This window comes from Mustela nivalis (assembly GCF_964662115.1).
Source record: "Mustela nivalis genome assembly, chromosome: 20".
In the NCBI taxonomy this organism is placed as follows: Eukaryota; Metazoa; Chordata; class Mammalia; order Carnivora; family Mustelidae; genus Mustela; species Mustela nivalis.
The window spans coordinates 39835307-39858744 of NC_139039.1; the positions used below are offsets into that span (position 1 = coordinate 39835307).

Sequence of the window (23438 nt, forward strand, 5' to 3'; positions counted from 1 at the left end):
TAATACAATAATAGTAGGGGACTTTAACACCCCCTCACTGAATTGGACAGATCATCCAAGCAAAAGATCAACAAGGAAATAAAGGCCTTAAACGACACACTGGACCAGATGGACATCACAGATATATTCAGAACATTTTATCCCAAAGCAACAGAATATACATTCTTCTCTAGTGCACATGGACATTCTCCAGAATAGACCACATCCTGGGTCATAAATCAATTCTCAACCAGTATCAAAAAGTTGGGATCATTCCCTGCATATTTTTCAGACCACAATGCTCTGAAGCTAGAACTCAATCACAAGAGAAAATTTGGAAAGAACCCAAATACATGGAGACTAAACAGCATTCTCCTAAAAAATGAATGGGTCAACCAGGAAATTAAAGAAGAATTGAAAAAATTCATGGAAACAAATGATAATGAAAACACAACGGTTCAAAATCTGTGGAACACAACAAAGGCAGGCCTGAGAGGAAAATATATAGCAGTACAAGCCTTTCTCAAGAAATAAGAAAGGTCTCAAATATACAATCTAACCCTACACCTAAAGGAGCTGGAGAAAGAACAGCAAAGAAAGCCTAAACCCAGCAGGAGAAGAGAAATCATAAAGATCAGAGCAGAAATCAATGAAATAGAAACAAAAAAAACAAACAAAGAAACAAAAACCCAATAGAACAAATCAATGAAACTAGGAGCTGGTTCTTTGAAAGAACTAATAAGATTGACAAACCCCTGGCCAGACTTATCAAAAAGAAAAGAGAAAGGACCCAAATAAATAAAATCAGGAATGAAAGAGGAGAGATCACAACCAACACCAAAAAAACACAAACAATTATAAGACATACTATGAGCAACTCTACGCCAACAAATTTGACAATGTGGAAGAAATGGATGCATTTCTAGAGACATATAAACTACCACAACTGAACCAGGAAGAAATAGAAAACCTGAACAGACCCATAACCAGTAAGGAGATTGAAACAGTCATCAAAAATCAACAAACAAACAAAAGTCCAGGGTCAGACAGCTTCCCAGGGGAATTCTACCAAACATTTAAAGAAGAATTAATTCCTATTCTCCTGAAACTGTTCCAAAAAATAGAAATGGAAGGAAAACTTCCAAACTCATTTTATGAAGCCAGCATCACCTTGATCCCAAAACCAGTCAAGGATCCCACAAAAAAGAGAATTATAGACCAATATCCTTAATGAACACAGATGTAAAACTTCTCACTAAAATATTGGCCAATAGGATCCAACAGTACATTAAAAGAATTATTCACCACGACCAAGTGGGATTTATTCCAGGGCTGCAAGTTTGGTTCAACATCCGCAAATCAATCAATGTGATAAAATACATTAATAAAAGATAGAACAAGAACCATATGATACTCTCAATAGATGCTAAAAAAGCATTTGACAAAATATAGCATCCCTTCCTGATTAAAACTCTTCAAAGTGTATGGATAGAGGGCACGTACCTCAATATTATCAAAGCCATCTATAAAAAACCCACTGCAAATATCATTCTCAATGGGGAAAAACTGAAAGCTTTTCTGCTAAGGTCAGGAACACGGCAAGGATGTCTGTTATCACCACTGCTGTTCAACATAGTACTAGAGGTCCTAGCCTCAGCAATCAGATAACAAAAAGAAATTAAAGGCATCCAAATTGGCAAAGAAGTCAAATTATCACTCTTTGCATATGATATGATACTATATGTGGAAAATACAAAAGGCTCCACTCCAAAACTGCTATAACTTGTACAGGAATTCAGTAAAGTGTCAGGATATAAAGTCAATGCACAGAAATCAGTTGCATTTCTTTACACTAACAACAAGACAGAAGAAAGAGAAATTAAGGAGTCAGTCCCATTTACAACTGAAACTAAAACCATAAGATACCTACGAATAAACCTAATCAAAGAGGCAAAGAATCTATACTCAGAAAACTATAAAGTACTCATGAAAGAAATTGAGGAAGACACAAAGAAATGGAAAAATGTTCCAGGCTCATGGATTGGAAGAACAAATATTGTGAAAATGTCTATTCTACAAAAGCAATCTACACATTTAATGCAATCCCTATCAAAATCCCATCCAGGGTGCCTGGGTGGCTCAGTGGGTTAAAGCCTCTGCCTTCGGCTCAGGTCATGATCCCAGGGTTCTGGGATCGAGTCCCACATCGGGCTCTCTGCTCCTCAGGGAGCCTGCTTCCTCCCCCCTCTCTCTCTCTGCCTGCCTCTCTGCCTACTTGTGATTTCTCTCTCTCTGTCAAATAAATAAAAATTTAAAAAAAAAATCCTATCCATTTTTTTCAAAGAAATAGAACGAACAATCCTAAAATTTATATGGAACCAGAAAAGACCTCGAATAGCCAAAGGAATACTGAAAAAGAAAGCCAAAGTTGGTGACATCACAATTCTGGACTTCAAGCTCTATTACAAAGCTGTCATCATCAAGACAGTATGGTACTGGCACAAAAACAGACACATAGATCAATGGAACAGAATAGAGAGCCCAGAAATAGACCCTCAACTCTATGGTCAACTCATCTTCGACAAAACAGGAAAGAATGTCCAATGGAAAAAAGACAGCCTCTTCAATAAATGGTGCTGGGAAAATTGGACAGCCACATGCAGAAAAATGAAATTGGACTATTTCCTTATACCACACATGAAAATAGACTCAAAATGGATGAGGTACCTCAATGTGAGAAAAATAATCCATCAAAATCCTTGAGGAGAACACAGGCAGCAACCTCTTTGACCTCAACCGCAGCAATTTCTTCCTAGGAACATCGCCAAAGACAACAAAAGCAAGGGCAAAAATGAACTATTGGGATTTCATCAAGATCAAAAGCTTTTGCACAGCAAAGGAAACAGTTAACAAAACCAAAAGACAACTGACAGAATAGGAGAAGTTATTTGCAAATGACATATCAGATAAAGGGCTAGTATCCAAAATCTATAAAGAACTTAGCAAACTCAACACCCAAAGAACAAATAATCCAATCAAGAAATGGGCAGAAGACATGAACAGACATTTCTGCAAAGAAGACATCCAGATGGCCAACAGACACATGAAAAAATGCTCCATATAACTCGGCATCAGAGAAATACAAATCAAAACCACAATAAGATCCCACCTCACACCAGTCAGAATGGCTAAAATTAACAAGTCAAGAAATGACAGATGCTAGTGAGGATGCAGTTGGTGGGAAGGCAAGCTGGTGCAACCACTCTGGAAAATAGTGTGGAGGTTCCTCAAAAAACTGAAAATAGAGCTACCTTATGACCCAGCAATTGCACTACTGGGTATATACCCTAAAGATACAAATGTGGTGCTCCAAAGGGGAACCTGCACTTGAATGTTTATAGCAGTAATGTCCACAATAGCCAAACTATGGAAAGAACCTGGATGTCCATCAACAGATGAATGGATAAAGAAGATGTGGTATATATACACAATGGAATACTATGCAGCCATCAAAAGAAATAAAATCTTGCCATTCGCGATGATGTGGATGGAACTAGAGCGTATCATGCTTAGCGAAATAAGTCAATCAGAGAAAGACAACTATCATATGATCTCCCTGATATGAGGAAGTGGAGATGCAATGTTGGGGGTTGGAGAGTAGGAAAAGAAAAAATGATAGAATCTCAAAAAACAAACTGAGGGTTGCTGGGGGGAGGGGTGTAGGGAGAGGGTGGTGGGATATGGACATTGGGGAGGGTATGTGCTATGGTGAGTGCTGTGAAGTGTGTAAACCTGGCAATTCACAGACCTGTACCCTTGGGGATAAAAATACATTATATGTTTATTTTTAAAAATTAATTAATTAATAATAAATAAATAAATAAATAAATTTTTAAAAGTTGGGTATTCATCTTTCTGATGGAGGCATCATACTCCATAGTGTATATGGACCACATCTTCCTTATCCATTCGTCCGTTGAAGGGCATCTTGGTTCTTTCCACAATTTGGCATCCGTGGTCATTGCTGCTATAAACATTGGGGTAGAGATGGCCCTTCTTTTCACTCCATCTGTATCTTTGGGGTAAATACCCAGTAGTGCAATTGCAGGGTCGTAGGACAGCTCTATTTTTAATTTCTTAAGGAATCTCCACACTGTTTGGGAATAGCATGGAGGACATTAGGAGAAGGAAAGGAAAAGTGAATTGGGGGAAATATTAGGGGGAGACAAACCATGAGAGACTGTGGACTCTGAGAAACAAACTGAGGGTTTTGGGGGGAAGGAGGGTGGGTGAGCCTGGTGGTGGGTATTAAGGAGGGCACATACTGCATGGAGCACTGGGTGTGGTGCATAAACAATGAATCTTGGAACACTGCATCAAAAACTAATGATGTACTTTATGGTGACTAACATAACACCATAAAAATTTCAAAAAAAATAAAAATCAAATAACTGAAATTAAGGAATGTTCTCTATATCCCTCCACTCTAGTGGATGAATGGACAAAGAAGATGTGGTCCATATATACAATGGCATATTACTCAACCACGTTTGCATCATGTTGATGCAAACACCCAACGTTTGCATCAACATGGATGGAATTCGAGGAGATGATGCTGAGTGAAATAAGTCAAGCAGAGAAAGACAATTATATGGTTTCACTTACTTGTGGAACATAAGGAATAGCATGGAGGACGTTAGGAGAAGGAAGGGAAAATGACAGGGGGAATCAGAGGAGGGGACGAACCATGAGAAGCTATGAAAAAACTGAGGTCTTAGAGAGGAAGGGGTTGGGGGTTGGGTGAGCCTGGTGGTGGGCATTAAGGAGGGCACAGACTGCATGGAGCATTGCGTGTTATACACAAGCAATGAATCATGGAACACGACATCAAAAACTAATGAGGTACTGTACAGTGACTAACATGACATAATTTTAAAAAGAAAGAAAAAGAAATTCAGAATAAAAAATAAAATAAAAATAAATAAATAATAAAGTACAATTTCCAGTTTCCAGGCAGGAGGTGTGTGTTGAGCACACGCTTCGTGCTGCCAGGGGCTTTCACAAGCCCCGTGCTGTTGCGTGTGCAGGGATCATGCCGGAGAGGCCGGTGTGTGCACGGCATGCACTGGGGGATCACAGGCAAGCCCGCCTGAACGACCCCCTCGCTGCCCACACTCATCTCGGACCACGCGGGGACTTCTGTTTAAGGGACCTCCTGCCTTAAAGAGGCTGAAGTTCTGGAAGAGAAGACAGCTCCACTGCATTCTATGAGCAAAGCAACACTGGCCTTCTCGTCTGCGGTCGTAAACGCTTGAGGTCTCACCACGTGAGGAACTGGGATGCACTTGTCAACACACAAAATGCCAGGGAGATGAACCCTGCTTCGACCTCCTCCAAAGTGCCCTGGAGAATACGCTTCGGTCCGGGAGCTATGTCAGGAGGAAGGCTTCCGACAGCGGGTGGCGGTGCTCCAGTTGACGTCTGACGACTCTCGTCCCGAAGAGAGAACAAGGACAGGCGGTGACAGGCAGCGGCAGACCCACCCGGGAGAGATGCCCAGATGAATTTGTTTTAAGATGTTATTTATTTATTTGAGAGAGAGTGAGCATGAGTGGGGGAGGGGCAGAAAGAGAGAATCCCAGGCAGGTGCCCCGCTGAGTGCAGAGCCCGGCACAGGGCTGCCGCTCATGAGTCTGAGATCAGGACCTGAGCCCAGACCAAGAGTCAGCAGCTTAACCAACTGAACCAGCCCGGCGCCCCCGCCTTTGAACGCTGGAGTCCAAATTCTTCATGTTTGCAAATGAGCAGTATTCCCGGGTGCTGGTCTGCTGGTGTCCTGGGTCCCTTCAACCTGCCTGAAGCTGAGCCCTCCTGCTCCACCCAGGAGGCGGGCCCGCTCTGCTCCTGTCCTTCACACTGTCTCCTCTAAGCCTGTGTATCCTCGGTGCTTTCAAAAAATAAACTCTGTGTATAGCAGAAATCTGACATCTGAGCTGGGAGGGTTTTGAAAATACCACCTGAGGACCTCTGGCATCAGAGAAAGAATAGAGTGGACAAGTGTGTGAGGACCCCCTGAGCTGGGAGTCAGGTGTGACCCGGCTCGGCCGCAGTGTGACCTTGGGGGAGTTTTCCAGCAACCCTAAGACCAGGGTGCAGAACGCATCTACCCCGTGAGCTTGTGCAATGAGTGAAGAAGGTAGCATACATGAACAGGTAACGGAATGTCCCGCCCTTCATACTGATGAAAAAGTGACAGCACCAAGTTATTTTTACTCTGTTGCCTACTTTCTGGCTAATGGCACAAACCCTAGAGGTCCACACTAATGGCCAGGACCACTGAATACACATACTGTCTGGAAATGGTTACTAGAGGCTCACATTCAACGGTCTTCCTACACCATGGGAATTGGGGGGAAATCCACTAAGGTCCTACACCCAAACAGCTTTTCCCAGAATGTAAAATCTGTGCTTCATCTGGATTAGGAGGTTTTTCTACCCACCCATTTGGGGAAAGTTTAGGAAAAAAAAAAAATACAAGGTACCATGAATGACTGCAAAGAGCAGCTCACGAATACCGAGGGTTAACATCAAACGCCTGTTTCTAAGTACCCTGCATACTCCTGGTGCTTGTTTCTGTCCTGGAGATGCACAGCCAGCGGCGTCTGCTGGGAATGCCCATCTGAGCCGCACGGCCGTCCCACACAGGAGGACAGCTCATGACCAGGAAACGCCTGCTTCAGTGCGCTCCACCAGTGACACGGAGCACCGGGGCCTGGACGGCTCTCAAACCACTTTCCTTGAAATCACAATTACATTGTGATTTTTTTTTAAAGATCTTATTTATTTATTTGACAGAGAGAAATCACAAGTAGGCAGAGAGGCAGGAGGAAGCAGGCTCCCTGCTGAGCAGAGAGCCTGATGTGGGGCTCGATCCCAGGACCCCGAGATCATGACCTGAGCTGAAGGCAGAGACTTAACCCTCTGAGCCACCCAGGCACCCCATTACCTTGTGATTTTAATGAGTGAAAAATAACCTTTTTGTTAACAATAAAGAAATCGAGTCCAGGTATATTTGGGAAACCAGCCAATGAGGTAACTATAAAGAATTAGTCCCCTGCGGGGCACCAGGCCCACGAGGGGCTTAATATCCATTATCTGATGCTGGTGTTATCTGATAAGAGCAGAACTTTATAAGGCAGAGAAAACAATACTGAGTCGGTGTCATCATTGGATTTTCTGATGTATACCCATGATCTTTCTGCCTTTTTAGATACTCAGCGTTGAGCTGAGGCATGTAGGGTACCGATGGTAATAACAGATCTCACAGATTGAGCCTGATCTGTTGCATTAGTTTCCAGACACAAAAAAGACCACAAATCTGGATTGCATTATAGAACTCATATGTAGAACCCCACACAACTCCTGAGAACCCAACAAAGGACGCCAGAGGTAGTTGCTAGACAGATTTGTGCCTGCATTGAATGTTCTGCAGCCAGACCCCAGAAGCACATGTTGTCCGTACTACAAAAGAAGCCAGAATGAGGCACAGCCCGTTAACCTGGACATGTCTTAAGTGTGTCTTTAGGCTAGACATTAGTAATGCATGAAGTGCTATCACACCTATTGTGAATTTTGTAGCAACTGGGTACAAACAAAAGTCCCTTATTTTTTTTTTTAAAGATTTTATTTATTTATTTGACAGACAGAGATCACAAGTAGGCAGAGAGGCGGGCAGAGAGAGAGAGATGAGGAGAAGCAGGCTCCCTGCTGAGCAGAGAGCCCAATGCGGGACTCGATCCCAGGACCCTGAGATCATGACCTGAGCCGAAGGCAGCAGCCTAACCCACTGAGCCACCCAGGTGCCCCAAAAGTCCCTTATTTAATTACAAATTACTTTTCTTATTAAGGTCTGAGTGTGTGTGTGTGCGCGCGCACGCACATGTGTGTGTGTGTGTGTGTACGTATGGTTTTTGAGGACTGAGATCCCCCCATTGTATCCAAGAGTCATCACCAACAATGCACAACCTCCCTCCTTTGTCCACATAGAAATGCCAGCCGTCACAGGGGCTTGCCATGGAGAAGACCAGCAGGAAGGTGGAGGTTTGCCAGCAGTGGTCCTCTCTGGGAAGAAGAGTCCTGAAGGTCCGTGTACAAAGACAGCTGATGTGCTGGTTGGTGTCAGAAAAGAAAAGAGGACGATCAGAAATTTCAAACTATCACATACCCATGACCACAATTAATACATGGACTGATCTTTGTTTAAGGTGAATTACAGAAATGATTAAGCAAAATACCAGTCCCTTAACTATTCTAGAAATGCTAATCGACTTCATAATATTTTCGCCTTGAACAATTTTTTATAAGCTGAGTTACTGGCTTTTCTAAAAACCTAAAAATATACCACATCCTTTTGAGGATTGTTTACGTACAAATGAGTGTTGTAGCAAGAGTAAACCAGCTCAGGAGATGGTGCCTAATTACCGTACTACTTAACCATGAAGCCTGATCAGCCCAGTCCTTACAGAAAGGGGACTGTGCTCACTCTGACTTTATACCACAGTGTGCTGGCGCTTGCACTGGCCAAGGACTGTCTCAGAGATGTCACCCGCCCAGCTGGGTAAGCTTCTCTGGGTATGAATCCCCAAGGGGCAAGCTCTAGGCCTAATTAGCTCATCTATATTATTCCAAAGTTTATCTTAGTTCCTGGTATACAGGTGAAAATACACTGAATTAACCTAAAGTATCAGACCTGGAATTCGATGCCATCCAAGAGGTTGTGAGTAGCAGGTGTTTGCTGAGCTGCTGATAAAGCATTTCCCTCCAAAGACAAACAAGTGTGAGACATTTTCCCAGTTCCTTCCCAGGCTCTCCCAGCAGGTACAGGAGCAGATCCGACCAAGGACGGCCTCCTCTCTGCAGGGTCCGTCAGCTCTTCATGCCCTGGGCTTCCCCGTGAGCTGTCCCACTGACGCATGGCTATGAGTTAAGGGCACTTTACTCTTCTTGGTAATATTTTACAAAAGCAGGAACACATTTCTAAATAATCTGTTCTTTTCCAAACTGCATGAAGGCCAGAAGAATGAAAGTATGAAGAATGCTGAGACAAGCAGACTTGCCTGACTGGGGTTGGCAGCTGTGTCATTCCTCAGGGGCCAGACTGGCCTTCCTATCAAGTGAGACCAAGGGCCAAATGCTAAGAGCTCTCGTTTCTATTGCAATTCCCACAGGACAGGCTGAATCATGTCATTAGTATAAGATACCTGCACCTTTACTATTTGATTTGGGAAATGACCAGAACGAGTCTGGCTTTGCACTACCTTCTTCATCCAATTTCTCAGCAAAGTTGTCTTAATAGGTGACAATGTCTGCAAGGATTGGAAAGCACCAAATATTTCCTCTAAAAGTTCTTGACAAAGTGTCTTTTAGAAATGCTTAATGAAAGTGTGTTAGCCTAAGTTCCTGACAGAAAGGACAGTGTGAGAGCTCAGGAACAAGAGGAGGTCAGGAAAGAAGGTGGTGCGACCTCGGGACATTCCTCCACTCATTCCTTGGTCTAATACAAAAGTAAGTTCCGCACCTGGAGCAACTGAGTAAGGAAATGAAGGAGAATAAAGCACAGGACTGGGGAAGGGAAAATAAAAATTAACGGAAGCCTGAGAATTAGAAACATATTTGGGAGCCTTTTTTCCCCCATAGAATTTAATTTAGTCAAAAATATGTTTAAAACAAACATTGAATCAGAAGGTATCAGGCCTTGTATTAAGCACTTTCCCACATCTGATGACACCAAACCCTCTTTACAACCTTCTGAGTTATAATTCAGTGTGACTCTTCTATAGGGACCCCAGAAAGTTCAAGTCCAAGGTCACAGGTCCAGTTAGTAACATGCCTATGGTTTCATTCCTGGCACTCTACCTCAAGCATTAGGAAATATTAATTATTTGTCAGTAGTAATATTGCAAGCAGATAATTAACTGACTTTCATAGAAGATGACAGAGTAGAAGGACCCTAAGCTTACCACATTCCACAGATATGACTAAATAACCCACATCAGTGTAAATAATACAGAAAATGATAATACAGAAAATGACCTAAGCACTGGTAGAACAGACTATTTATAGCTAAATGTGAAGAAGAGTCACATCAAAGATGGTAGGAAGGGCAGAGATGTATCCAGAAGCCAAATGGACTAGTGGGACTGTCTTCAGGAAGGAGGGACACTGCAGTCCCAGAGAAGGGAGAAACAGACCCTCACACCAAGCATCCCAGGCACAGGGAACCTGTACGGGATAGATGATTACCCATAATATTTAGCTTTGAAAACCATAGGGGCCTAATTTTGTGAATTCCTACAACCAGTAGGACTTAACAACTAGGACTTTAAAATTCAACAGGCTCAGTCAGCTCTGGGACAGCCAGGAGGAGCCAAGGAACCCCATGGAGATACAGTATAGAAGCTGTGGTTTGAAAAACACCTGGAGGATATGGAAAGGAGATTTATTTACTAAACTCGGAGTGTATGCTGGAAAGCCAGGTATCTTATGGAGAATTCTCCAGGAACAAAGGAGTTGCCTTGCACCACTGGGTTCCTCCCCTGCCTCACAGCGTCAATACACAGACACCTGCCAGAACTCACTGGACTGGAGAAAAGAGTGGAAGACCTCAGTGAGACTCTCAATAAACAGAAAACATAAAAAGAACCAATTAGGGATGAAAAACCCAATAACTGAAGTTAAAAATATACTAAAGGTGAAAAAATAGTACACTAGAGGGAGCAGAAGAACAGATAAATGACCTGTGGACAGAGTAATGAATAGCAATCAAGCTGACTAGGTGAGACAAAAAAAGAATACTAAAAAATGAAGGGAACACCATGACACCATAAGGCATAATAGCACTTGCATTATAGGAATGCAAGGACGGGTGCCTGGGTGGCTCAGTTGGTTGGGAGACTGCCTTTGGTTTGGGTGATAGTCCTGGAGTCCTGGGGTTGAGTCCCGCATCAGGCTCCCTGCTCAACAGGGAGTCTGCTTCTCCCTCTGACCTTCTCCCCTCTCATGCTCTCTCTCTGTCTCTCTGTCAAGTAAATAAACAAAATCTTCAAAAAAAAAAAAAAAGAAGAAGAAGAATGCAAGAAGAAGAGAAAAGGGGAAAGAAAATTTATCTGAAGAAATAATAGCTGAAAACTTCCCAAGTGCGAGGATGAAATGGAAATCCTGATCGAAGAGGTATAGAGAACACCCAAAAAAATCAACTCAAGAAGAACCACAGCAAGATACATAGTAATTTAAAAGGTTAAAAAGTAGTGATAAAGAGAATTTTTAAAGCAGCAAGAGAAAAAGTAAGCAGTTACATACAAGAAAAATTCCACGAGTCTACCACCAGATTTTTCAACAGAAACTTTCCAAGACAAAAGAGAGTGAAATGATATATTTAAAGTGTTGAAAGAGAAAAATCTGCAGGCAAGCCAGGAATACTCTATCAAGCCGTGCTATCATTAAGAATATAAGGAGAGATAAAGAGTTTCCCAGACAAACAAATATTAAAGGAGTTCATGACCATTAAACCAGCAAGAAATATTGAAGGGGACATTTCGAATGGAAAGGAAAGAACATAACTAGAAGCAAGTAAAGTAGAAAGCAGAAAGGCAGTTAAATTAAGTATACCTATAAAAATCAGTGACAAAATAAACACAATCCACAAAACAAAAAGATGTAGAATATGACAAGTATACATAAAACATGGGGAGGAGAGGAGTAAAAAATGAGTCCAAACTTAAGTGACAGTCAATAAAGACTGCTATATGCAGCTGTTATACATAAACCTAATGGTAACCACAAACAAAAAATCAGTAATAGATATGCAAAAATTAAACACAAAGAAATCCAAGTATATCAGTAAAGAAAGCCAGAAAACCATGAAAAGAATGATCTAGAGAAGAAAGGAACAGAAAGAGCTACAAAAACAACCATAAAACAAGTTACAAAATGGCAGTAAGTATAGGCCTGTCAATCACCACTTTCAATGTAAATAGTCAAAATATTCCAAACAAAAGACGTAGGGTGACAGAATGAATAAAAAAGCAAAACCCACTATATGCTGCCTACAAGAGACACATTTCAGACCTAAAGACACCTGCAAATTGAATATCAAGGGATGTAAAAGCATTTATCATGCAAATGGAAGGAAAAGATAGCTGGGCAGTGATACTTAAATCTGACAAAATAGACTGTAAAACAAAGACTGTAACAAAAGACAAAGGAAAACGCTATACGATCATAAAGGGAACAATCAAACAAGATACAATAATTTAACTATTTTTGCATCCAACATGGGAGTACTTAAATACATACGGCAACTAGTAATAAAGGAAGGATTTATTTGATAGTAATATAATAATACCACATTTATATCAATGGACAGATCATCTAAACAGAAAATCAACAAGGAAAAAATGGCTATGAAGGACACACTGAACCAAAAGGATTTAACAGATATGTTCACAACATTCCATCCAAAAGCAGCAGAACATGCATTCTTTTCAAGTACACATGGAACATTCTCCAGAGCAGATCATATTTAGGTCACAAAACAAGTTGCAAGAAATCTAAAAGGACTGAAGTCATACCATACCTCTTTTCTGAACCACAGTGCTATGAAACTAGAAATCAAAGAAAAGATCTGGAGAGAGCACAAACACATGGAAGTTAAATAACATGCTACAAAACAAGGCATGCGTCAACTAAGAAATCAGAGGAAATCAAAAAATAAATGAAGACAAATGAAAATGAAAACATAGGGCACCTGGGTGGCTCAGTGGGTTAAGCGGCTGCCTTTGGCTCAGGTCATGATCTCAGGGTCCTGGGATCGAGTCCCGCATCGGCCTCTCTGCTCAGCAGGGAGCCTGCTTCCTCCTCTCTCTCTCTCTCTCTGCCTGCCTCTCTGCCTACTTGTAATCTCTCTCTGTCAAATAAATAAATAAATCTTAAAAAAAAAAAAATGAAAACATAAAATTCCAAAACCTTCGGGATGCAACAAAATCAGTTCCAAGAGGGAAGCTTATGACAATACACACTTACCTCAGAAACATGAAAAATCTCAAATAAATAACCTAACCTTACAACTAAAAGAGCTAGAAAAAAAATAGAACAACAACAAAAAAAAAATCAAAAGCAGAATAAGGAAGGAAATAGCAAAGATTACAGTAGAAGCAAACAAAACAAAACAAAACAAAACAAAACAAAAAAAAATAGATCAATGAGCCAGGGGCTGCTTCTTTGAAAAGATTAACAAAACTGATAAAGTTTTAGCCAGTCAAAAGAAAGAGAGAAAGAAAGAAAGAGAGAGAGAGACTCAGACAATATTAGAAATGAAAGAAGAGAAATAACAATTGGCAATTGGCACCATATAAATAAAAAAGAACTCTAGAAGAACATTACAAAAAATTATATGCCAAAAAACTGGATAACCTGGAAGAAATTAATAAAATCTTAGAAACATATAATGTCTCAATACTGAATGAGGAAGACATACAAAATTTAAACAGACTGGTTATCAGCAATGAAATTGAATCAGTAATGAAAAAACTCCCAGCAAACAAAAGTCCAGGAGTGCACGGTTTCACAGATGAATTCTGTCAAGCATTTAAAAAATTTAATACCTATTCCTCTCTAACTATTTCAAATAACAGAAGGAGGAAAGAAACTTCCTAATTTATTCTATAAGGATAGCATTATCCTGATACCAAAATTGACAAAGACACTATTAAAAAAAAAAAAGAAGAAGAAAGAAAGAAAACCTAGAAGCCAATAACACTGATAAATATAGATGAGAAAACCTTCAATGAAATATTAGCAAACCAAATCCAACAACACATTAAAAAATTCATTTGTGAGATGCCTGGGTGGCTCAGTGGGTTAAAGCCTCTGCCCTCAGCTCAGGTCATGATCTCAGGGTCCTGGGATCGAGCCCCACATCAGGGTCTCTGCTCAGCGGGGACCCTGCTTCCCCCTCTCTCCCTGCCTGCCTCTCTGCCTACTTGTGATCTCTGTCTGTCAAATAAATAAATAAAATCTTTAAAAAAAAAAACCCTCAACAGAATAACTTTGGAGGAAACAAACCTCCACATAATAAAGATCGTCTATGAAAAACCCACAGCTAACATCCTTAATGTTGAAAAACTGAGAGATTTCCACTAAGATCAGGAATAAGATGGGGATGTCTACTTTCACCAATTTATCCAATATATAAACTGTTATGTATAAACAGTTTATTCAGACTAGTACTGAAGTCCTAGTCACAGCCATCAGATAAGAAAAAGAAATAAAAAGCATCAAAATTGGTAAGAAAGAAGTCAAACTTTCACTATTTGCAAATGGCATGATCCTGTATATAGAAAACCTGAAAGACTTCATCAAAAAACTGTTATAACTGATAAATGAATTCAGCAAAGTTTCAGGATACAACATCAGCATACACAGATCCATTGCATTTCTATACAACAATAATAAAGGAACAGGAAGAGAAATTTAAAACAATACCAATTGTTTTTAATCCCATCATATCATAACATATAAAATAGCTAGAAATAAACTTAACCAAGGATACAAACCTGTACTCTGAAAACTGTAAAGCACTGATGAAAGAAATTGAGGATGAGGGGCACCTGGGAGGTTCAGTTGTTAAGTGTCTGCCTTGGGCTCAGGTCATGATCCCAGGGTCCTGGAGTAGAGCCCCACATCAGGCTCCCTCTTCCGCAGGAAGCCTGCCTCTCCCTCTCCCACTCCCCCTGCTTCTGTTCCCTCTCTTGCTGTGTCTCCTTCTCTCAAATAAATAAATAAAATGTTTAAAAAAAAAAGAAAAGAAATTGAGGATGACACAAATAAATGTAAAAACATTCCATGCTCATAGATTAAAAGAACAAATATTGTTAGAATATCTATACTACCCAAAGAAGTCTATTATTAATTCAGTCCCCTCATCAGATATCAACAGGATTTGAAAAAAAAAAAAAAAAACCTAGAATAATACTAAGATTTGTATGGAACCACAAAGGACCTCAGATAGCCAAAGCAATCTCAGAAAAAAATAAAGCTAGAAACATCACAATTCCAAATTTCAAGATATTACTACAAAGTTGGAATAATCACAACAGTACTGTACTGGTACAAAAATAGACACATAGAACAATGGAACAAAATACAGATCCCAGATATAAACCCACAATATGTGGCCAATTAATCTTCAACCAGGAGGCAAAAATATGTAATGGGTAAAAGACAATCTGTTCAACAAACGGAGTTGGGAAAACTGGACAGCAACATGCAAAAGAATGAAACAGGGCCACTTTCATACACCACACACAAAAATAAATTCCAAGTGGATTAAGGGCCAAAGAGTGAAAACTAAAACCATTAAAATGCTAGAAGAAAACATGGGCAGAAATTTTTCTGACATCAGCCATAACAGATATGTCTCCTGAGGCAAGGGAAACTAAAGCAAAAATAAACTATTGAGACTACATCAAAACAAAAAAAACTTCTGCACAGCAAGGGAAACAATCAATAAAACTAAAAGACAACCTACTGAATAGAAGATATTAGCAAATGATATATCTAATAAAGGGTTAGTATCCAAAATATACAAAGAACGTACAAAAGTCAACACCAAAATAATAATAATAATGATAATAATAATAATAATCCAATTAAAAATGGGCAGAGGACATGAGCAGACATTTCTACAAAGAAGACATACAGATGGCCAACAGACACATTAGAAAGATGCTTAACATCATTCATCATCAGAGAAATGCAAATCAAAACCACAATGAGATATCACCTCACACCTGTCAAAATGGCTAAACCAAAAACAAGAAATAGCAAATGTTGGCAAGGAAGTGGATAAAAACGAACCCACATGCATTGTTGAAGAGAAAGCAGACTGGTATAGCCAAGGTGGAAAGAGTATGTTTCTTAAAATATTAAAAGTAGAATTACTGGATATTTACCCAAAGAATGCAAAAATACTAATTAAGGGGGAAGAACAAGGTGTCAGAGAAGTAGTAGGAGACCTAAATTTCCTCTGATCCCAGGAATTCAGCTATATAGTTATCAAACCATTCTGAATAGGTACAAACTGAACAGGAGATCAAAGAGAAGAAAAGCAGCAATTCTAGGAACAGAAAATCGACTACTTTCAGGAAGGTAGGACGTGTGGAGAAGTGAATCTGAGGCAACATATTGGAAAAGAGACTGCAGGGGGAGGGAGCCTCCATCAGCAACTCACCAGAAAGCAGTAGAGCAGCGGAGCACAAAACTGGAATTTGTAGAAGTCTGCTCTGTGAAGAGATATCGTTCCAAGGGCCAATATATGTATAGAATACACACACACACACACACACACACACACACACACACATATAAAGAAAAATATTATATCTAATATTTTTAGATATCTAATATTAGATATAATTTTTTTCTTTCTTTAAAATTTTGGGAAGCAGTTTCTTCCAACAGACCAAAATAGACCCAAAATCAAGTATGTGGCCCTATTCTAGACACCAGTCTAATATATACGTGTGTGTGTGTGTATTTTTTTTCTCCTTTTTTCTCCTCCCAGTTTCAGGTTCCTTCTGATTTGGTTAATGTATATTTTTCTGGGGCCATTGTTATCCCTTTAGTATTTTGTTCTCTCATTCATCTATTCTTATCTGGATAAAATAACAAGATGTAAAAACTTGCCTCAAAAAAAAAAAAAAAAGAAAGAAAAAGAAAGAAAGAAAAAAGAACAAGAGGCAGTACTGATGGTTAGGGACCTAAACAATACAGACATTAGTAAAATGTCAGTACTAGAGTTCAGAATGACAATTATCAAGGTGCTAGCAGGACTCAAAAAAAAAGCATGGAAGATACTGGAGAAACCCTTTCTTGAGAAATAAAAGAACTAAAATCTAACCAAGTTGAAATCAAAAAAGCTATCAATGAGGTGTAATAAAAAATGGAGGCTCTTACTGTTAGTATCAATGAGGCAGAAGAGAGAATTGGTGATATAGAAGATCAAATGATGGAGAATAAAAAAGCTGAGAAATAGAGATAAACTGGACCATGAGGGGAGAATCTAAGAAATAAATGACATCATAAGATGAAACAATATTAGAATAATTGGGATTCCAGAAGAAGAAAGGGGGGAGCAGAGGTATATTGGAGCAAATTACAGCAGAGAATTTCCCTAATATGGCAAAGGGAACAAGCATCAAAATCCAGGAGGCAGAGAGAGTCCCCTTCAAAATTGATAAAAATAGAAAAAGAAAGAAAGTAAAACTTACAAGTCTCAGTGACAAAGAGAAAATCCTGACAGTGGCTTAGGAAAAGAGGTCGTAACATACACTGGTAGAAATATTAGATTGGTCTGTATCCAAAGAGACCTGGCAGGCCAAAAAGAACTGGTGTGATACATTCAGAGCACTAAATGAGAAAAATATGCAGCCAAGAATACTATATCCAGGTAGGTTGTCATTGAAAATAGAAGGAGAGATAAAAAGCTCCCAGAACAAAAATTAAAAGAGTTTGTAGACACCAAACCAGCCTTACAAGAAATATTGAAAGGGGTCCTCTAAACAAAGAGAGACCCCCAAAAGTAGTAGATCAGAAGGAACAGAGACAATATACAGTAACACTCACCTTATAGGCAATGCAATGGCAGTAAATTCCTATCTTTTGGTAGTTACCCTAAATGTAAATGGGCTAAATGCCCCAATCAAAAGACACAGGGTATCAGAGTAGATAAAAAAACAAGAACCATCAATATGTTGTCTACAAGAAACTCATTTTAGACTCAATCACATGTTCAGATTTAAAGTAAGGGGGTGGAAAACAATATACCATTCTAATGGACATCAAAAGAAAGCTGCGATAACAATCCTTATATCAAATAAATTAGATTTCAAGTCAGAGACTATAATAAGAGATGAGGAAGGACACTATATCATACTTAAAGGGTCTGTCCAACATGATCTAACAATTTTAAATAACTATGTCCCTAACATGAGAGCAGCCAATTATATAAACCAATTAATAACAAAATAAAAAAAGACATTGACAATAATACAATAACAGTAGGGGACTTTAACAACCCCCCTCACTGAAAAGGACAGATCATCCAAGCAAAAGATCAACAAGGAAATAAAGGCCTTAAATGACACACTGGACCAGATGGACATCACAGATATATTCAAAACATTCCATCGCAAAGCAACAGAATACACATTCTTCTCTGGTGCACAGGGAACATTCTCCAGAATAGATCACATCCTGGGTCACAAGTCAGGTCTCAACTGGTATCAAAAGATTGGGATCATTCCCTGCATATTTTGAGACCACAATGCTCTGAAGCTAGAACTCAATCACAAGAGGAAAGTTGGAAAGAACTCAAATACATGGAAGTTAAAGAGCATCCTACTAAAGAATGAATGGGTCAACCAGGAAATTAAAAAAGAATTGAAAAAAATTGTGGAAACAAATGAAAATGAAAACACAACTGTTAAAAATCTTTGGGATACAGCAAAGGTGGTCCTGAGAGGAACAATACAAGCCTTTCCCAAGAAACAAGAAAGGTCTTAAATACAAAAACTAACACTACACCTAAAGGGGCTGGAGAAAGAACAGCAAAGAAAGCCTAAACCCAGCAGGAGAAGAGAAATAATAAAGATCAGGCAGAAATCAATTAAATAGAAATGAAAAGAATAGTAGAATCAATCAATGAGACTAGAAGCTAATTCTTTGAAAGAATTCATAAGGTTGATAAACCCCTGGCCAGACTTACCCAAAAGAAAAATGAAAAGACCCAAATTAATAAAATCATGAAGAAATGAAAGAGGAGCGATCAAAACCAACACCAAAGGGGCACCTGGGTGGCTCAGTGGTTAAAGCCTCTGCCTTTGGCTCAGGTCATGATCCCAGGGTCCTGGGATCAAGCCTCACATCAGGCTCTCTGCTCAGCAGGGAGCCTGCCTCCTCCTCCTCTCTTTCTCTGCCTGCCTCTCTGCCTACTTCTGATCTGTCAAATAAATAAAAATCTTAAAAAAAAAAACCAATACCACAGAAGTACAAACAATTATAAGAACATGTTGTGAGCAACTATACTCCAGCAAATTTGACGATTTGGAAGAGATGGATGCATTCCTAGAGATCTCTAAACTACCAAAACTGAACCAATAAAAAATAGAAAATCTGAACAGACCCATAACCAGTAAGGACATTGAAGCAGACATCAAAAATCTGCCAACAAACAAGAGCCCAGGCCAGACAGTTTCCCAGGGGAATTCTATCAAAAATTTAAAGAAGAATTAATACTTATCCTCCCAAAACTGTGCCAAAAAATAGAAATGGAAGGAAAACTTCTAAACTCATTTTATGAGACCAGCATCACCTTGATCCCAAAACGAGACAAGGATCCCATCAAAAAAGAGAATTAAAGACCAATATCCTTGATGAACACAGATGCAAAAATTCTCACCCAAATACTAGCCAATAGGATCTGACAGTACATTAAAAGAATCATTCACCACACCCCAGCCGGATTTACTTCTGGGCTGCAAGGTTGGTTCAACATTTGTAAATCAATCAATGTGTCACAATATATTAATAAAAGAAAGAACAAGAACTATATGATACTCTCAATAGAGGCTGAAAAAGCATTTGACAAAGTACAGCATCCATTCTTGATCAAAACTCTTGAAAGTGTAGGGGTGGGGCACCTGGGTGGTTCAGTGGGTTAAAGCCTCTGCCTTCAGCTCAGGTCATGGTCCTGGGGTCCTGGGATGGAGCCCTGCATCAGGCTCTCTGCTCAGTGGGTAGCCTGCTTCCTCCTCTCTCTACCTGCCTCTCTGCTTACTTGAGATCTCCGTCTGCCAAATAAATAAATAAAATCTTTTTAAAAAAGAAAAAAGAGAGTGTAGGGAAAGAGGGCACATAGATCAATATCATCAAAGCCATCTATGAAAAACCTACAAGTATCATTCTTCATGGGGAAAAACAGAACTTTTCCCCTAAGCAGGGCTGTCCACTATCACCACTGCTATTCAACATAGTACTAGAAGTCCTAGCCTTAGCAATCAGACAACAAAAATAAATTAAAGGCATCTGAGTTGGCAAAGAAGAAGTCAAAGTCTCACTTTTTGCAGATGATATGATACTTTATGTGGAAAACCCAAAAGACTCCACTCCAAAACTGCTAGAACTTGTACAGGAATTCAGTAAAGTGTCAGGATATTAAATCAATGCACAGAAATCAGTTGCATTTCTCTACACCAACAACAAGACAGAAGAAAGAGAAATTAAGGAGTTGATCCCATTTATAACTGCACCCCAAACCATAAGATACCTAGGAATAAACCTAACCAAAGAGGTAAAGAATCTGTACTCAGAAAACTATAAAGTACTCATGAAAGAAGTTCAGGAAGACACAAAGAAATGGAAAAACATACCATGTTCACAGATTGGAAGAACAAATATTGTGAAAATGTCTATGCTACCTAAAGCAATCTACACATTTAATGCAATCCCTATCAAAATACCATCAACTTTTTCAAAGAAATGGAACAAATAATCCTACAATTTATATGGAACCAGAAAAGACCTCGAATAGCCAGAGGAATGTTGAAATAGAAGACCAATGTTGGTGGCATCACAATTCCAGACTTCAAGCTCTACCACAAAGCAGTAATCATCAAGACAGCATGGTACAGACACAAAAACAGACACATAGATCAATGGAACAGAATAGAGAGCCCAGAAATAGACCCTCAACTCTATGGTCAACTAATCTTCGACAGAGCAGGAAAGAATGTCCAATGGAAAAGACAGTCTCTTCAACAAATGGCGTTGGGAAAATTGAACAGCCACATGCAGAAGAATGAAATGGGACTATTTCCGTATACCACACACACAAATAGACACAAAATGGGTGAAAGGCCTCAATGTGAGACAGGAATCCATCAAATCCTTGAGGAAAACACAGGCAGCAACCTTTTTGACCTCAGACACAGCAACTTCTTCCTAGAAACATGCCAAAGGCAAGGGAAGCAAAGGCAAAAATGAACTATTGGGACTTCATCAAGATCAAAAGCTTTTGCACAGCAAAGGAAACAGTTAACAAAACCAGAGGACAACTGACAGAATGGGAGAAGATAGTCACAAATGACACATCGGATAAAGGGCTAGTGTCCACAATCTATAATGCGAGGTCCCCATTTCAATGGAGTTTTGCAGTCAGACACCGTGTCAGGGAGAAACAATTTTCTAAGGTTGTTGGATTTCCCAGTGGCCCCTCCCAGCCCTGTTGCCTGATTTATTCTCCTCTCTACGTCTCACATGTCACCACTACTGTTTTACAAACAGAGTAGGGTTTTACTCTACAGGTGATGAATGCAGCTTCTATTTTTCTACATGTTTGCATTTTCAGAAACAAAATTGCACAAGAGCAGGATAGCCTGAAAGTGACTTTTACAGCCCCACAAATTATTCCTAGATCTCACTATCATGAAGAGCATGATATCACAATCTTAGAGCATCACATGTAGCAAAATTCTTACCACTGGAAATGTGAAGCCAACACATAACATGTGTTCCTTACGTCAGACCCGTGGACTTTTCTTTAAAGAAAAAAATGTCAGTTTGCAAAGCCAAGAAATTCACCCAAATCTATATTTGCCTCCTCCCCAAATCTACACCTTATAGCGCCTTCAAAGTTGTTGGTTGAGATGACAGGCAAAGTAGGTACATGTAATTCAGGAGACCTTGGTGAAGCCATGTGCCCTGGAGAAGTTCCTCCATGGCTTAGAGCAGAGGAAGAGAATTGAATCAGCGTCTCTTTCAATTAACATCACCCCTTACATAATTTAAGATCTTTCCTTTAACACAAAGGAACTGGCAGCTGCCCCTGCCAATCAACGTAAAATTTAACAAAACCACAGACTTGCTCAGAAAAGCAGGTTGACAGCATTGAGGAATTCCAATTCCTTTAGCTGTTCCAAGTCTGTTATCTGAGAAATGATGAAACATGTATGTGCCAAGGAAATCCCTGACCACAGGAGGTTTGGACATCGGGGCCCAGTTCAAGCATTCTGAAACGCTTGTCATCCTAGGCTTTGGTTATGCTATTCAGGGATAATGACCCGATGTTGTTTTCGGCTCCTTGTTTTCTACACTGGAATGTGCTGACTGATAACAGAAACGGGAGCTCACACTTATCGAACACCTATGTGCCAAGTGCTGTGCTAAGTCCTCAAGGAGAGTCAACTGCGAAATCCTTACACTCAGCCTATGGACAAGGTCTCATTGTTACCCAATCTTACGGGAAAGTAAAGTAAGTTTTAATAGACTTCTCTTGAACCATCACCGTTTGAAGAAGTTTACCAAGAGTTGAAAAGGAAAAGATCTTCCTAAAAAAGCACTTGTTTTAGAGAAAATAATTTGTTGGAGAACAGCTGGAGAAGCAGGAGCTCATTTGCAAAGCCTTACCTGGAGAACGTCTTACCAGGAGGACAATCGATGTGCCCTCCGGCCTGAGTCCCTGCAGTCACTGTCCAGCTTGACGCTCAAACAAACAAACAAACAGAAATTCTTGCAGTGAGAACACAGCTCTGAAGCACAAGCTTGGGCCCAGAGACAGCATCACCTCCTACTGGAAGACGGGTTTCTGAGGCTGGAATTTTCTTCTCACTGCAATTTGAATTCTTCAGACACATTGAATAAGAAAGCAAAATTCTCCTGAAGATTGGGTTTTTTTGTTTTTTTCCAGAGCAAACAACCTTAAAGTAGAAATCTAGACGTGTGTTCTTTTTGTTGCTGACTGAGAAGGAGATAAAGAGCCGTGCGTGGGCTCTGGGACCCAAGAGGTAGGGAATGAGGCTAATGAAACATAAGAGGAGAGTATCTAAAATTCTGGCATTTGTTGACAAAACCTGACTGAAGGGGGGAAAACTGTGGATATGCTAATTCTCCTGCCAACTCTGGGAAAGCTGGGTTTCCAGCATTAGTCACCTTCAAAACAAAACGTGGGAAACTCTGGATATGAAACGTCCTGCATGGCCGACGCCCGACACTTCTCTCAGTCTTGGAATCCACGGAGGAGCAGATCCGAAGTGTACTTTTAGTTTTACTTGAACGACGTCATTTTACTTCAGATTTCCAAGAAATGGTCACTGATCTGTTTTCTGAAAAGCAAAAAACACTTTCCTTTGCCCATTTTGCATCAAAGTATTGTTCTTTGATGACGATGACAATTGAAGACAAATATTTCGATGCAAAGTTAGATTTTTTTTAAAGATTTTATTTATTTATTTGACAGACAGAGATCACAAGAAGGCAGAGAAGCAGGCAGAGAGAGGAGGAAGCAGGCTCCCTGCAGAGCAGAGAGCCCGATGCGGGACTCGATCCCAGGACCTTGGGATCATGAC

The 23438-nt window shown here is 39.9% G+C and overlaps 1 long non-coding RNA gene across 1 annotated transcript in view; it reads right to left on the reverse strand.

Annotated features, from left to right (window-relative positions):
- Positions 1 to 22949, reverse strand: part of LOC309855344 — a 34690-nt gene extending 11741 nt beyond the window's left edge. The window contains exon 1 of the long non-coding RNA XR_014306734.1: positions 22501 to 22949. This is a non-coding gene — a long non-coding RNA (uncharacterized lncRNA). The remainder of the gene's footprint in view (positions 1 to 22500) is intronic.
- Positions 22950 to 23438: the final 489 nt, after the last annotated feature.